The 14,966-nt window shown below is 44.3% G+C and overlaps 1 protein-coding gene across 1 annotated transcript in view; it reads right to left on the bottom strand.

Moving 5' to 3' along the window:
- Positions 1–14,966, bottom strand: part of PTPN13 (protein tyrosine phosphatase non-receptor type 13) — a gene marked incomplete at its 3' end in the record, with an annotated part of 651,945 nt that overhangs the window by 308,178 nt on the left and 328,801 nt on the right.

Here is a 14,966-nt window from a genome sequence, read left to right as displayed (position 1 = left end):
CCTAATGCCCTAAGGAAAAGGTAAGGTTGTTATGAAAATTACCAGTGGTCTGTATTTTCTTGATCTTTAATTTAATTAAAAAAAAAACAGAAAAGAGAGCAATAAATTGAATTAATTAAATTTGCAAATGACACAAAAATATGCAGCATGAAATCTAAAAGTACCTGCAAACAGTAGAAGTAAACTGCTTTGGTTGTACCCACAGAAAGGCAGTATATCAAATCCATGACCCTTTACCTAATCTATGTAACCCTGCCATGTACTTAGACCAAAGGTGGTCAGCCTAGGTCATAACTCAGTATAACAATTATGTTCTTATTCAATGTAGTTAAAATACAAGTAGACTGAGGAAATTATAGAAGGACATTGTCAGACTGGACATGAAAACAGAAGATGAAAATCAAGTTCAACAAATGCAAAGTGATGCACATGGGGAAAACCAATTGTAACTATGCTTACAAACTGTTAGCTTCTGAATTAGGAGTCACCATCTAAGAAAATTATCTTAGGGTCCCAAGGGACAATGTGTTGAAATCCTCAGCCCAGTGTACAAAAAAATGTTAGGATTTATTCAGAAAGGAACAAAGAATAAAATAAAAAATATTATAATGTGTCTGTACAGATCTATGGTGCAACTAAATCTTGAATACTGTGTGCTATTCTGGTCACCCCATGTCAAATAAGATAACACAACTGGAAAACATACTGAGGGGTGAGTGTGAGTAGGGGTGTGCTATTCCAGGGTGTGTGATTGGGGTTGTTTTGCTGAGGAGTGAGTTTGAGTGGGGGTGTATGAGAATGGCTGAGTGAGACTGGGGTGTTTTGCTGAGGGGGGTGTGTGAGAAAGGATGACATTGAGTTTAATACTCCCTTAAATCAGAAAATGTGGAGAATGGATCCCTACCTACCACTAACTTCTCTTTTCCGATCAATTTGTTTAAGTTGATTTTCTGGATTAGTTGTTTTTTTTTTCAATCTAGCAAGTGCCTGCTGTTTGGCTTTCACCATTTTCCTGTCAAAACACAGCCTTCTTTTCAAGGGCATATTGAAATTCAGTTTCCCACCCTTTTTGAGGAGCGTTCCCCTGGCGGCGTACTGAATACACACGCACACACTTCCCAGTCTGACCCCAATACTTTCTCCCTACCCTGTTCCCACCAGTCTCTGAACCTCCCTTGTACTGAAATTGTTAGGGAAGAGGGTATTAAAGAATGAGCAAGGGACAACCAGTGTTGCCAGGTGGAAAATTTTTTTCCCACCCAATCCAGCACAAAACCCGCCCAAAACCCGCCCAAACTCAAACCCCGCCCCTGACACCCCCACCCCCGCGTCATCACCCCCGCCCCCGCCGTCATTAACCCCGCCCCCGCCGTCACTGGCCCCGCCTCCCATGTCATCGGCCCCGCCTCCCACGTCATTGGCCCCGCCTCCTACGTCACTAACCCCGCCCCCCGCGGCCGAAAAAGCCGCACAAAAAACCACCCGGAAGCCCAAAAAACAGCCCAAAAAACCGCAACCCGCCGCGGGCAAAAATTGCCCGCGGCGGGTCGCGGAAAACCGCCCACCTGGCAACACTGGGGACAACTGCACAGCTGCTGTACGTGTTTCTCCCCACTAGTCTCTGAGCTCTCACTCTGTTCCAAGCAGTCTGTCGCTTAGCAACAGCAAGAAAGAACTTTCTGACCTGCAGCCTTTTCATTTAATGGATGGAGGTATTGTTCCCCCTCCCCTGAGTGCCCCCTTGAACAATAGCCTCGGCAACGGCGGGTACAGTCTGCATGCCAGGTTTGGTGGCTGTAGCTCTTCAGGGGCCGGAGAAGTTTGGATATGGACACACACGTGTCTGCTTTATATATTATGGGGTGCAACAGGCAATAGGGATAGTAACAGAAGAATGGAATGAAGATAGGCAAGATGGTGGATTAGAGCGGACGTGTGAGAGTGAGCTCCTGACTTTGCGAGGTGTTCAACTGCTGGCGAGCTAACCCTACCCCAGGAGATGGGAAAAAGGAAGGGGAAGTCCAGAGTTTTGCCCTCCTCAGCCCCTGGAACTGTTCCCACTCACCGGCAATTGACCCTGGACCAAGTTGGCGTTCTTCCACGGGTCATGCAAACGCCCACCTCGAATCGAGCCACGGAGGTTTCAGTGGTTCACAGCAATGGAGGGGTCTCGCTGAGCCTGCTCGAAAATGCAGCCCCTCCGCGACCCGGAAGTAGTTTCATCTCCGAGGTAGGATCGCCTAGTTCAGTTCCCGAAGTGGAGAGTAACGAAGCACTCCAAGGAGGAACCTTGGCGATATTGGCCCTGATAGTGGGAACAGCTGGAAACTGGAGGGTTAATGTGACCTCGACCCCCACGCTCTCGGGAGCTACAACCGTAGGTGTAACGGAGATGGTAAGACCGGCTGTGGTTACTTTGGACTCTCTATGGGACGCAATTCAGGGGATGAACTCCCTATTAACAAAGGTAACCAACTCTTTTACAAAAGACATTACAGATTTAAAACAAGTTCAGCAGAAGTTAGAGGATAAAGTTCAAGATCAAGGGAATCAAGTTGCAGGTGTTTGCAGGAGAAGTCTCTAAAGATAGAGATATATTGAGGAGAAAATTGGAATTTTTGGACAATCAGGGGAGGAAGAATAATGTACGATGTATTAATTTCCCTAAAGCCCCTTTGATCTCACCAATTGATATGTTACGTAGATATTTCCAGGAAATATTAAAAATTCCAACAGAGGGTCTTCCACCTATCAATAAAACTCAGTATTTAACTGGGATTAAAAAATTGACCTCCCCGGCTGCTTAGAATCCAGTAGAAAATTTAACAGGCTTTTTGGAGAACTCACTGGACAATGTAACAGAGAGAACGACTCTTTTGGTGTCATTTGCGATAGAGTTGGATAGAAATAATATTTTCAAATTATACTTTAAACATTTAAATGAAAAGTTTCTAGGGGAACAAGTTCGTATATATCCAGATTTGAATAAAGATACTCAAATGCGGAGAAGAGAATTTATGAGTCTTAGGCCTAGGGTAGTAGCGCTAGGAGCTGTATTTGTGTTAAAATTTCCATGTCGATGCATTGTATCTTTAGAATCAGTGATTTATATGTTTCTTGAACCTCAAAAAATCAAAGTCTTTATTAGCGCTAGAGAAAATAGAGGAGATCAAACCTGAAAGTTCCATAGAGTTAATCGCTGATATTCGGCTGTGAGTAGTGCGCATGTTGCTGCTCTTAGACTAAAAATGTATTTCCATGTTTTTTTAAATTTATTCCTTGTGTCTTGCCACAACTTCTATTGTGGTCTAAAAGATTTTGAATTATTTCCTTTGTTAAATAACCTAATGGTCATTTTTGTTTCCTTCTTCCTGACATTTAAGTTGTATGACTGAATGTAATATAAATTCAATAAAGAAAAAAAAAAAAAAATAGGGATAGTAACATAGTAGATGACGGCTAGTAGATGACGGCAGAAAAAGACCTGCATGGTCCATCCAGTCTGCCCAACAAGATAAACTCATATGTGTATACCTTACCTTGATTTGTACCTGCCTTTTTAGGGCACAGACTGTACAAGTCTGCCCAGCAGTATTTCCTGCCTCCCATCACCGGCTCTGGCACAGACCGTATAAGTCTGCCCTCCACTATCCTCGCCTCCCAACCACCAACCTCTCTTCCCCCACCTGCTCCGCCACCCAAATGGTTATTTAAGCCAAACTGCACTAATTCTAGAGGACATGCCATAAAACTAACAAGTAGGAAACAAACTGGAGGACATATTTTTTCATTCAAGATGTGGAATTTGCTAGAGGATGTGGTGAAAGCATCTATCATAGCAGGGTTTAAAAAAGGTTTGGACAAATTATTAAAAGACACGTCAAGGCAGGGCGAGAAGGACGTGGAGAGGACATATATCCATAAAAAACTCATGGTGTGCCTTGAGAATTTTAGTGCCTTGTCAGTGAGATGAAAAAGGTTGAAAATCTCTGTGCTATGTGAAGTTTTTAACTAGATCCTTTTTACAAAATTCTTTAAGATGCATTACTAGACTCCGACTAAAGCTTATGGTATTAGAGTTCTCAAGTTGCCATAAACTTCTATTAACCCTGGAGTTAGCTCTAGCTCGGGAGTCAAACAAAAGACACAATAGGCTTATCATATGAAAGGCATTATTAACTAACTTCCATTTCTCCCTCAGCTTTATTTATTTATTTGCACGGTTTCAATATTGTTTCATTATTTAAATTAAACTTTATCCTTAGAAGTTTTGAAAATGGAGGCCCAATTGCATGGTTCCCTGCGGGAATGGTAAAATGCTTTGCTCCTGCAGTAAACAACAACAACAACAAAAAACCCTGCTGCAGTTACCACTCCCGTAGGTCTGGCATCTCCATGCCTGCCTTCCTCCCTCCCTCCCTCCCACAGTAGCTCTACCTTACGCAGCCAGTTGAGAAGAGAGCAATCTCCGGGGCCTTCTGACACAACTTCCTGTTTAGCGAGAATAGGATCAGAAGGCGGGACCCAGCAAAGAGAAGGCCCCGGAGCAGGTCTGTGAAGACTGCTGTTGGCCGGATACATAAGAGAGCGACTTTAGTGGGGGGAGAGAGACAAAAGTGCCAGACCCGTGGAGGGGGTGTGTGTGTACTGGAAACGCAGGAGTGGGGCTGCTGGACCTGCGAAGAGGGAGGGGTGCTGGAAATATGGGAGGGGGGGTTGAGGGAAGGGAGAGAGCTGCTGGACTGTTGAGGGGACTCACAGAAACAGAATCCAGATCAGCAATGCCCCGGGGATCGGCGCTGAAGAGGACTTCGGCTGGCGGGGATTAGGGACCCCCCCCAGCAAAAGTACCTGACGGCGGTGACGGGTTGGCGGCGACGGGAGGGGGGGAGTCGAATGTGGCGGGGGAGGGTCGGCGGCGGGGGGGGGGGGGGAGTGAAAGCAGGGCGGCCAGGGCTAAATCTGCGGGGGCCCATGCCCCCGTGGCCCCACCTAGCTACGCCCCTGGAGTAGCCTAGGCCAGCCCACTGACAGTTCTGTACATTGTCATGTGAGTGATCCTGATTTAATTTCCAAGAATGTCTTCTGGTCCTTGAGCTAGGGATGCTCTGAAGTTCACAGCCCTGACAGATTCCAGCTGTGGAAGTGATGCCACTTCCACAGCTATGGATACTGGTAAGGGGATTTAATATACTACCGCTCTGTGGTACAATCAAAGCAGTTTACAATTATTATATGCAGGTACTTTGTCCCTGGAGCAATGGAGGATTAATTGACTTGCCGTGGAAATTGAACCCAGTTCCCCTGGTTCTCAACCCACTATACTAACCACTAGGCTACTCCTCCAGATCAGGAGTAATCCTTAATATAGGACATCTTCTGTAGTGTCATTGTCTAATGCTAAATATAAAGCACTGTACAGAAAGCTGACCAATGACTTCAGAAAAGATATAAAAGAGTGTGTGTGTGGGGGGGGGGGGGGGGGGGTCAGTAATTATCGTTAACTGGAAAGTTAAAAGTAGAAGAAAACGTGAAAAACAGACACAGCCAAAAACTATGGCCAGAATGAGCAAATTGGAACATTACAGGAGTGATTTTATAAAGGAATTTTTGCATGCATAAAAGTACACTGGTAATTTTATAATGGGATGCCTAGTAAGGTTCAAATCAGCAGTCAGGTCCAGGACAGAAGAGAAGAGGAGAATGCAAACAAACAGAGAAACAGGAAGGCAGATAAAGACCATATGGACCATCCGGTCTGCCTATCCTTGCCATCTAACTCCCTTAGAGATCCTATATACTTGTTTCAAGCCTTCTTGAATTCAGATACAGTTTTCATCTCCACCACCTCCACGTGCAGCCTGATGTACAGCCACTTTCTTCTTCTTGCTGTGTGAAATTGTATGAGGGGTGGTGGGGAACCAAATAAGCTACTATTGCTGCCTCCTGGACCCTATGTAAGAATCCTGTGTGTTGAGTATGGAATACCAATTCTGCAAAAATCCTCAGTAATACAAAACAAGTGATGAACTAGAGGTAGGACACTAGCCTAGTCCACTGGTACTGCCCCAATTTTTAGGTCATGTGTGTTTATCAGAGGCATTTCACTATCTGGGGGTTATTTTGGACTCTAGGTTAAGATTTGAGCAACAAGTAGTACGTGTTGTGCAGTCAGTTTTTGTGCGCTGAGGATGTTACATACGATTAAACCATATTTTGATTCAGCTACACTGCATGCTTTTTACATTCACTGGTTATCTCTAAGATGGATTATGAAAATCTCTCTATATAAAACGCACCTCCAACGTTCTATGAAGCCTCCACAAGTCCCAACGTTCTAAATGCATGGTGGTGAAACCACAATTTGCCCACCATGAGAGTTCGCCCCGCCCTCGCGTCCAACGTGATGATGTACAGGGCAGAGCAATGGCAATGAACCAATCGCATCGCAACGCCCTCTACGTCATCTCGTTTGACGCGAGGGTGGGGCACACATCGATAAACAACACCTGGGAGACCGAAGGACGGAGCTCACCAACATCAACACCCTCGCCACCCCCTCCCACTGGAAACGCTGTGCGGCTGCTGCTGGCCCCTCCCCCATACCAGCGACAGTGCACAGTTTCAGCCCTTCGCCTCGCCCCGCCCCCCAGGGTCGCAGGCATTCCCCCCTCCCCCCCCCCCCCCCCCCCCCAGTATGCCGTTGACATTCCTGACACAAATGAATTATTCCGACTTCAAGACAAGGCGTTGGCTCTAAGGCACATCTTCTCTCGCTCTCCACTGGCACTTGCTAAGTCCACCGGTATGCGGCGAGACCGGGAGGGGCGGGACCAGGGAGACCGAGGGGCGCAGCAAGGAGAGGCTAGCGGAGGGGCGCAGCTAGGGAGAAACCAGAGAAGGGCGGAGTCCTGGAGACTAAAGGCGGAGACCTAATTGAGAGGAAAGGTTGCGTGCAGCCAAATCACAGTCTTAAAACAGGGGAAGCTGAAATGACAAAAGTCGGAAAACGAGCTAATTGCAGCTTCTAATCATCAAGCTCCAGATCTCATGCACATCGGCAACATCTCTTACTGGAGATGGAAATCTGAATCATGCTGTCTGATCTTCGGCACTGCAGAAGATCACGTTTAAAAAAAAAAAAAAAACAACAGATGGTGTTCTACAAACGAAAACTCTACAATAACTTCAAAAGCCAGCTTCAGCAGGGGGGGGAGGGAAACGCGGTACTCACACGAGAGGGGGGGGTGGAACGGGGTCCAGAAAGCAGAGGGGGAGGGTGGGTGGGGGGCCTCAACCCCCAAAGGGGGAGGGCCGGTCCTGAACCCGGGGGAAACGGGGTCCTCACACAAGAGAGGGGGGGGGTACGGGGTCATGAGACCAGAGGGTGAGGGGGGTTGGGGAGGTCCTCAGCCCTCAAAGGGGGAAGGGCGATCCTGAACCCTCAGAGGGGGAGAGACCAGGGGGTCCTGAAACCAGAGAGGGGGGGGGGCCACAGCCACTCACACACACTCACTCGGTCTCATACACTCTCTCGGTCTCACAGAGAGTCTGTGTATCATACCCATACTCTCTTCACACTCTCTCTGTCTCACACACACTGTACCTGTGTGAAGCACAAACTCTCTCACACGCACATACGCACTTGCAGACCCTCAATCTCACACACACACTCTCTCTCTTTCTCACAGACACACTCGCACCCAGACTCACTCTCTCTGACGCACACACACACTCGCACATTCACTCTCACACACTCACTCTCACACATAATCTCACATACACACACTCTCACAAACACAGCTGCACCCACTCTCACTCTGTCACACACACACACACGCACATTCACTCTCTCTCACACAGTCACTCTCACAGACACTGTAACATACACACTCAGCGGAAAACCTGCCTAGCGCCCGTTTCATCTGAGCCAGAAACGGGCCTTTTTTACTAGTGTTATATATTGAGGAACAGTGCGCTTAGTTTAGTTTCTTGGTATTTGCTGTATAGCCTTTGCTAACTTGCAGATCAAAGTGGTTTCCAATTCTAAAAACAAAAGATAAAAATCGATGGAAAAAGAACTACAAAAATAGGAAAGAACAAATCAATCGTACAAAGCGGATAAGTACAAGGAAGAAATAGAAAGAAAGAGGCAAAAGGGAGAAAAAGTGCACTGAAAAGAAGCAGGTGAGAACGTTGCAGAATTCTGGAGTTCAATTATTGGGGTGTGTTGGCTGGAAGGAGCATGTAACACCATTGTATATTCAGTTCCACTAGTTACTGGTGAAATATAGGTCATTTTATAAGATCCTGATTATGGTGTACAAAGTATTGTTTAGAGGGACCCCTTCCTATTTGAAGTCTATGATCCGCCCCTATGTGCCAGCTAGAGCTTTGAGATCCGCTGGTATTTTTTGTCAGCATTTCCAGAGTATTCACAAGCTCAGTTGACAATTACCTTATTTTGACATGCTCCTGTTCTCTTTGGAATTAAGAACGGAAGCACTGATCATTTTAAGATGAAATTAAAAAACTATTATTTTCAGAAGGCATTTGGGTTGGGTGACTGACCTTGGGCAGGGACACTTGGTGATCTGTAAAATAGGAAGAAGAGTGATAATTTGTGAGAGTATAAGTCTGATTGACTTGCTGAGTTTAAAGGGGGTTTTGACAGATTCTTGAAGGAAAGGTCCATTGAATATCATTAATTTAAATTTTTGTTTTGTTTTTGGGTTTTTGCGGGTTCTTGAGGCCTGGATTGGCCTCTGTCGGAGACAGGATGCTGGGCTTCATGGACCCTTGGTCTTTTCCTAGTATGGCAGTGCTTATGTTATTGTTCTTATGAATGGGAACGTTGATCCTTTCCTATCAATTTTGGAGTTCCTTTCTTTAAAATTATTGTTTTATTGTGAACCACTCTGACTTGTAGTAGATGGGTGGTATGTTAAGGGCCCTGTTTAACAAGGTACGCTAAATGCTAGAAATGCATTTCTATGGGTGGATCTAGGTTAGCGCGTGCTAAAACTGCTAGTGTACCTATAGCGTGGCTTAGTAAATAGGGCCCTTAGTGTTTTAAACTATTAAACTACAACATCCAGGGGGTCTTTTACCAAGCGGTGGTAAGCCCAATGCGGGTTTACCACTCGCTAAACCGGAAGTACTGCCGGGCTACCACAGCAGCCCGGCAGTAGCTCCCACCCCCAGTGTGCGCCATTTCTGGCGCTACAAAAATATTTTTATTTTTGTACAATCTGTGTTAATCCAGTGGTAATCGGCCAGTGCCACACACTGCTCGGTTACCGCTAGATTAGCATGGGAGCCCTTACCACCACCTCAATGGGTGGTGGTAAGTGCTCCCCCCCCCCCAAAAAAAAAAATGGCCACGTGGAAGTGCTTCACTTGCTGCTTGGCAGTTTCTTTATTTTTAAAAAAACAGCCTATTTTACCCAATAAGGTAAAATGGGGCATGAGCGCGTGTCAAAAACACACGTCGACATCACTGCAGGCCCCCTTTTGCCACAGCTTAGTAAAAGGACACCCCCCCCCAATGATTATCCTCCCCATCACTAAAGAGCTGGAAAGTCTTAAAGAACTAAAGGAACCTAATGCATAAAAAAAAGATGAGAAGATTGGGCATACAGGAGTGTTAGTTCATCTTCTTATATAAACTTTTATTTGTGGAGATGTGGGACAGGAAGAGGCGAGACGGTGCGATATGTTCACATAACTGGACAGGTGCAACAAGCATTCAAATGGAAACAGGAAAGTCACTTCTGAAGTCAGAACATTTCAACCTTGGCACTAATAAAGCAGAGGAAGGCTATGCCACACTGGTGCTGTCAAAAAGAGCTCCATCCAGGGAGGTTAGGTACTATTGTGTTTGTGTTTTTGCTTTGTAATAACATGGAATGAAAATCTAGGGCCCTATATTCAAACAATTTATGCTCCTAACTTTGGCAGCTATGCTCCTAAATTGGTCTCTCTGAAAATGTACTAGGACTGGCTGATTGCCTAAAATTATGGTTATCATTTCATCAACTCTTAAATTCAGGATCAAAAGGGTGGTGGATTTAGGACAACAAAAAGAAGTTAAGAGCTTAGCACTGATATTCAGCTCCAGGCTCATAAATTAGGCAAATAACTTTTGACCTACCATTCATAAGCACAACTTTTATGCTCCTAAAGTTAAATGAATTTTCAGCTGAAAACAGATTTTTAAAGGGTCCTTTTACTAAAATGCATTAAAATAATTGGCCTAACGTGGACTTTCCTGTGCACTAAGCCTATTTTTAACATAGCTGTAAAATGGAGCTTTTTTTTTCTTTCTGCAGGTCATGTGTTAGTTTTTCCATTAGTGCACGAGACCCGCAAAAAAATTAACACAGGAGCACTTATTGCCTCCTACTTAGGAGGCGCTATATGCTTGCACGTTAACTCTCCAAAAACTGGTTAGCACATGCTAATTGAAATTTGCTAACTGGTTTAATGCAAATACACCGATAGTCCACCACCTTCCAAAAAATAATTGAATAAATTCATCAATGCATACTTTTACTAAAGGGTTGCTATGCAGCAACCCGGAACTACCACCAGCCCAATGCGGGTGCCAGTGGTAGTTCCACTCTCAGTGCATCACATTTGTGGCGCTAGCAGAAATATTGAAAAACTATTCCGCAGGGGGTTACCTGGCAGTAATTGGGTAGCATTGTGAGTGCCCGGTTACCACTGGGTTAGCGCGGGAGCCCTTACTACCACCTCAATGGGTGGTGGTTGAGCGCTCCTCCCCTGAAATGGCCGCATGGCGGTTTCATTTTTGATTATTTTCACCTGCTGCAGTAAAAGGGGCCCTGGCGCATGGCAAAAACAGCTGCTGCCGCTACCACAGGGCCCCTTTTACTGCAGCTTAGTAAAAGAGTCCTTAGGTTTGGCTGAAAATAGGGTACAAAATGTAGGAAGATCAGCTGTTTTTCAATATAGGGCCCCTAGATTCCAATTTTGCTTTAAATCACATTTTTCTGTTCTTGAATAATTAATTATATGCAAATTTCTAATTTAATTTATCAATGCAGAAAGACCAAAACAAAAAGGATGTTTGCTTTTTTTGTTTCCTTTTGTTTTTTTGCATTCTATTGTTTTGTTTCATTAAAGTGCATGCTGTTTTCTTTAATGTGTTGTTCAATATCTTCTCATTTTCTTGTACCATGCAGTAGTTATGGGAAGCAAATTTCCTCTCAGATTTCATCAGAAGCAGAACATCTTGCAACAACTGTCAAATATGCATCATCATTTATATTCATACTCCACTTCCATGAATGCTAAGCACTGTTATGCTGTCTGCTTTTCATACGTTTTCTACCATTATGCTAATATGTCTCACAACTGCTCTGGTGGACACCAGCAGATTTTCTATTGTACAAACAAGTATGTCTTTACTTGGCAGGTCACTAAACAAAACATCAGAACTTCTTTTTATATATTCCCTGGCTTCAATTTTTTGCCATGTAATTTTACAATTTCTTTCTGTTGAAAAACATTACTTTGCTTCTCATATACTGCAGTGGTTCCCAAACTTGGTCCTGGAGGCACCCCAGCCAATCAGGTTTTCAGGATATCCACAATGAATATTCATGACTGAGATTTGCATGCAGTGGAGGCAGTGCATGCAAATCTCTCATAAATATTCATTGTGGATATTCTAAAAACCTGACTAGCAGAGGGGCCTCCAGGACCAGGTTTGGGAACCACTGTCATTATAGTGTTGCTACTCTTTGATTGATTCAACCTTGTCCCCCGTATCAAGAAAGATTTCCATGTGCTTCATTTCAAAATGGCTTGAAACACTTGAGGTACAATAAACACCAAATTTTACTCAGCAGTGGCATAAAAAAGACTCGGCACAGTGCTGCGTTTCGGCCTAGAAAGGTCTGCCTCAGGAGTCTTTCAAATTAATATCCAAAAAAGGAAACCAACAACAATCTTTAGGACACTGATGGAAAAACTATTCCTACTGTTCTACAGAGGAGTATTTCTCTGTCAGTGTCCAAAAGAGTCACCTGAGGTTTGAGCTTGTTTTTTCTCAAGATCATTGTTTATTGAAGTTATTGGTTTCACTTTTTGGGATATTTATTTGAAAGACTCCTGAGGCACGCCATTCTGGGCAAAAACGTAGTGCTGTGTCGAGTCTTTTTTTATGCAATAGCTGAGTATTTTATGTTTCATTTTAAAGGACTATTTTATGTGTTATATGAATTAAAATTTAAGATACTTTTAGTCCCTTTGTTTGTTGAGCCTTTTTCCATTTCCCACAATAAACACCTTAACAGCATGAATCACAAACAGCACAATCCTACTTTTGAATACATCCAAACCAGTCTAAGAAGGCGGAATGAAATGATATCTAACTTTACTTTTTTGGGACCAGATGTTTTATCAAGCATTGATATTCTTCAATTTAGTAAAAATAAAATAAAATGTAAGCAAGAAATTGGGACTTAAAATATCCCAGTAGTAATCAGTAATGAATAATGATGATGTCCAAGCTTAAATCACTACTGGCACTTGGAAATGGATTTGCAATATATGAGATTCTCCTTGACACTTTTCTTCTCACTGGTTACTGCAGAATTCTTGACAAGAGCAGCAGGCACTTTCTGCTCCTTGGACTTCTGGAAGTTTAAGATTGGGGACCACTAAGAGGTCTGGAAGTCAAGGAACTGAAAGTACTTGCTGTTTGTACGTAACCGATAGCTGAGAGAATTGGAATGGCAGGGAGAGGCGCTATTACAGTCCCTGTCACGGTTATGGCCGCGCCCTTCTGTTCAGACCTACTGTTTCTCTGTATCTAGCTCTGTGACCTCTCCAGTCTGCCTTTTTTCCTATTGTTCTTCTTCCTGTAAGCCAAGCCTCGCTTTGGTCTCCCTGCTTCTGCTTCATTTCCTACTTGTGACATCATCAGCCTACTCCTTTATAAGGACCCAGGGAGCTTTCCTACTTTGCCTTTGCAAGAGGTCTCTTAATCTTGTATTACCTGTTTAGATCATTTCCCTGCTTGGCTGTGTTCCGGAGAATCTTGCTCCTGAAGGTCTGTTCTGTGTTTCTTTGAGTCTTGTGTTTCAATGCTTTGCTTTGTTTCTGTGCATTTGCTTTAGAACCTTGATCCTGAAAGCCATACCCTGCCCTTGGTGTCTGTATCTGTTTGACTCTACCCTTGGCTCCGCTTTTAGACTAGCCCTGCTTTTGACTCTTGCTATACTTAAGTTTTGTGTTTAAGCCAAACTCTGTTCCTGTTTTCCCAGTTCTGTTTCCTGTGTGTGTAGTTCTTGTCTGTTAATTCTGAGAGTCTGTAAAAGCCAGCATCATCCCTGATTACCTCACTGCTATGCACCTGTGTCTGCTGCCTCTCAGTCTGCCTGGCCTTTACCTTTCCAGCTGTGGGTGCTGGTAAGCAGATTGCTTCTTTGTTTGTTTTCCCCTACTCTGCTTAATCCCTTGCCTGCTATGTTTGCTTCCTGGCTCTTGAGCTCTATTTCTGACAAGTTATGTTCCTGTGTGTGTTTGAGCCAGGTTCTGCTCCTGCTCTATGTTTGAGCCAGTTCTGTCCCAGTTCCCTCCTAAGCCAAGCCCATCCCAGAAGCCTGTTCCAGCCAAGCCAAGCCCGTTCCAGAAGCCTGTTCCTGTCAAGCCAAGCCCGTTCCAGAAGCCTGTTTGAGAATCCTGAATCTTGTACCAGCCAAGCCTGTTTGAGAATCCTGAACCCTGTTTGAGAATCCTGAATCCTGTTCCAGCCAAGCCTGTTCACGAATCCTGAATCCTGTTTGAGAATCCTGAATACTGTTCCAGCCAAGCCTGTTCGAGAATCCTGAACCTGCTTTGTTTATTGTCTTGCTTCTGTTATTTTTGTTGCCTAGCTCCTACCCTGTCTTGCCTGACTAGTTGTGCTTTGTCTTGTCTCAGTCTAGTCCTGTCCGGATCCAGTCCTTGCCTTGTCTATTCTGGACCCAGTTTTAATCTATTTCCATGTTTTACCTTGTCTTGCATTTCTGGGTCCCAGTTCCAGTTTTAATACAGTTCCGAGTCTTGCCTTGTCCTGTCTGGGTTCCAGTTCTGGCCCTTTGCCTTCTTTTCCTTGCCTCGTCTGGATCTGGTTCTTGTGTTGTCCATTGTGTTTAGTTACCTCTGTTCTGCCTTGTTGAATCTGTTAATTTATCCTAGTCCAGTCTGTTCTGATTCCTGCCTGTGCCAGCCCAGGTGATTTGTCTGCCAAAGCTCCGGCTTTGATCCAAGGGCTCACCATTTTTGACAGTTGTGACACTAACATACATAACATAACATAGTAGATGACGACAGATACAGGCACACATAGTAGCAACACAGGGTGGATGCAGGCTCATCAAGTTACAGCTCCCCTCAGGTCACACTGTGAATATCTAAAAACAGGACAGGATGACATTTGACTCACTACCATCAAAATCATCTTGTATACCTTTAGCACATGTGCCATGGTTGCCTAACTTTGCTTTACAGCATCCTAGTCTCTGTCAGCCTAGCAATGAAACTGAGGTCCCTACCTGGTAACATACAGTACTAGGCTGACCAACCAAAAATCTTTTTACAGGTTCACCTGTCCTACAGATGTGCTGTCACAGTAAGCAGCTTAAGATCTGCAACAGAGATGAGACTTCTAAAAGCACAGACTGAATAAAAAATGATCCAAGAAATCTTGAGAAAAGATCAAATATCTGGCAACTAAATTTCAATGGAATAAATTGCAGTCATGCATTTGGGGTCCAAAAATCTAAATGAATGGCAAACAGGGTGACCCATCTTTAGAAGCAACTCCTTCACTGTCAGCCTTGGGATCTCTGGGCTCTCAACCGCTTTTGCCAGTGGAAGTGTTGGAAACCTTTGATGAACACCGACTGGCTGCTGCTTCATCCAGAATATTAAGTTCTCAAAATTCTTCACTT

The sequence above is a fragment of the Microcaecilia unicolor genome, chromosome 2 (genome assembly GCF_901765095.1).
Source record: "Microcaecilia unicolor chromosome 2, aMicUni1.1, whole genome shotgun sequence".
NCBI classification, from domain to species: domain Eukaryota; kingdom Metazoa; phylum Chordata; class Amphibia; order Gymnophiona; family Siphonopidae; genus Microcaecilia; species Microcaecilia unicolor.
The sequence above is the reverse complement of the archived record's forward strand: the minus strand, read 5'-3'. Positions and strand labels throughout refer to the sequence as shown.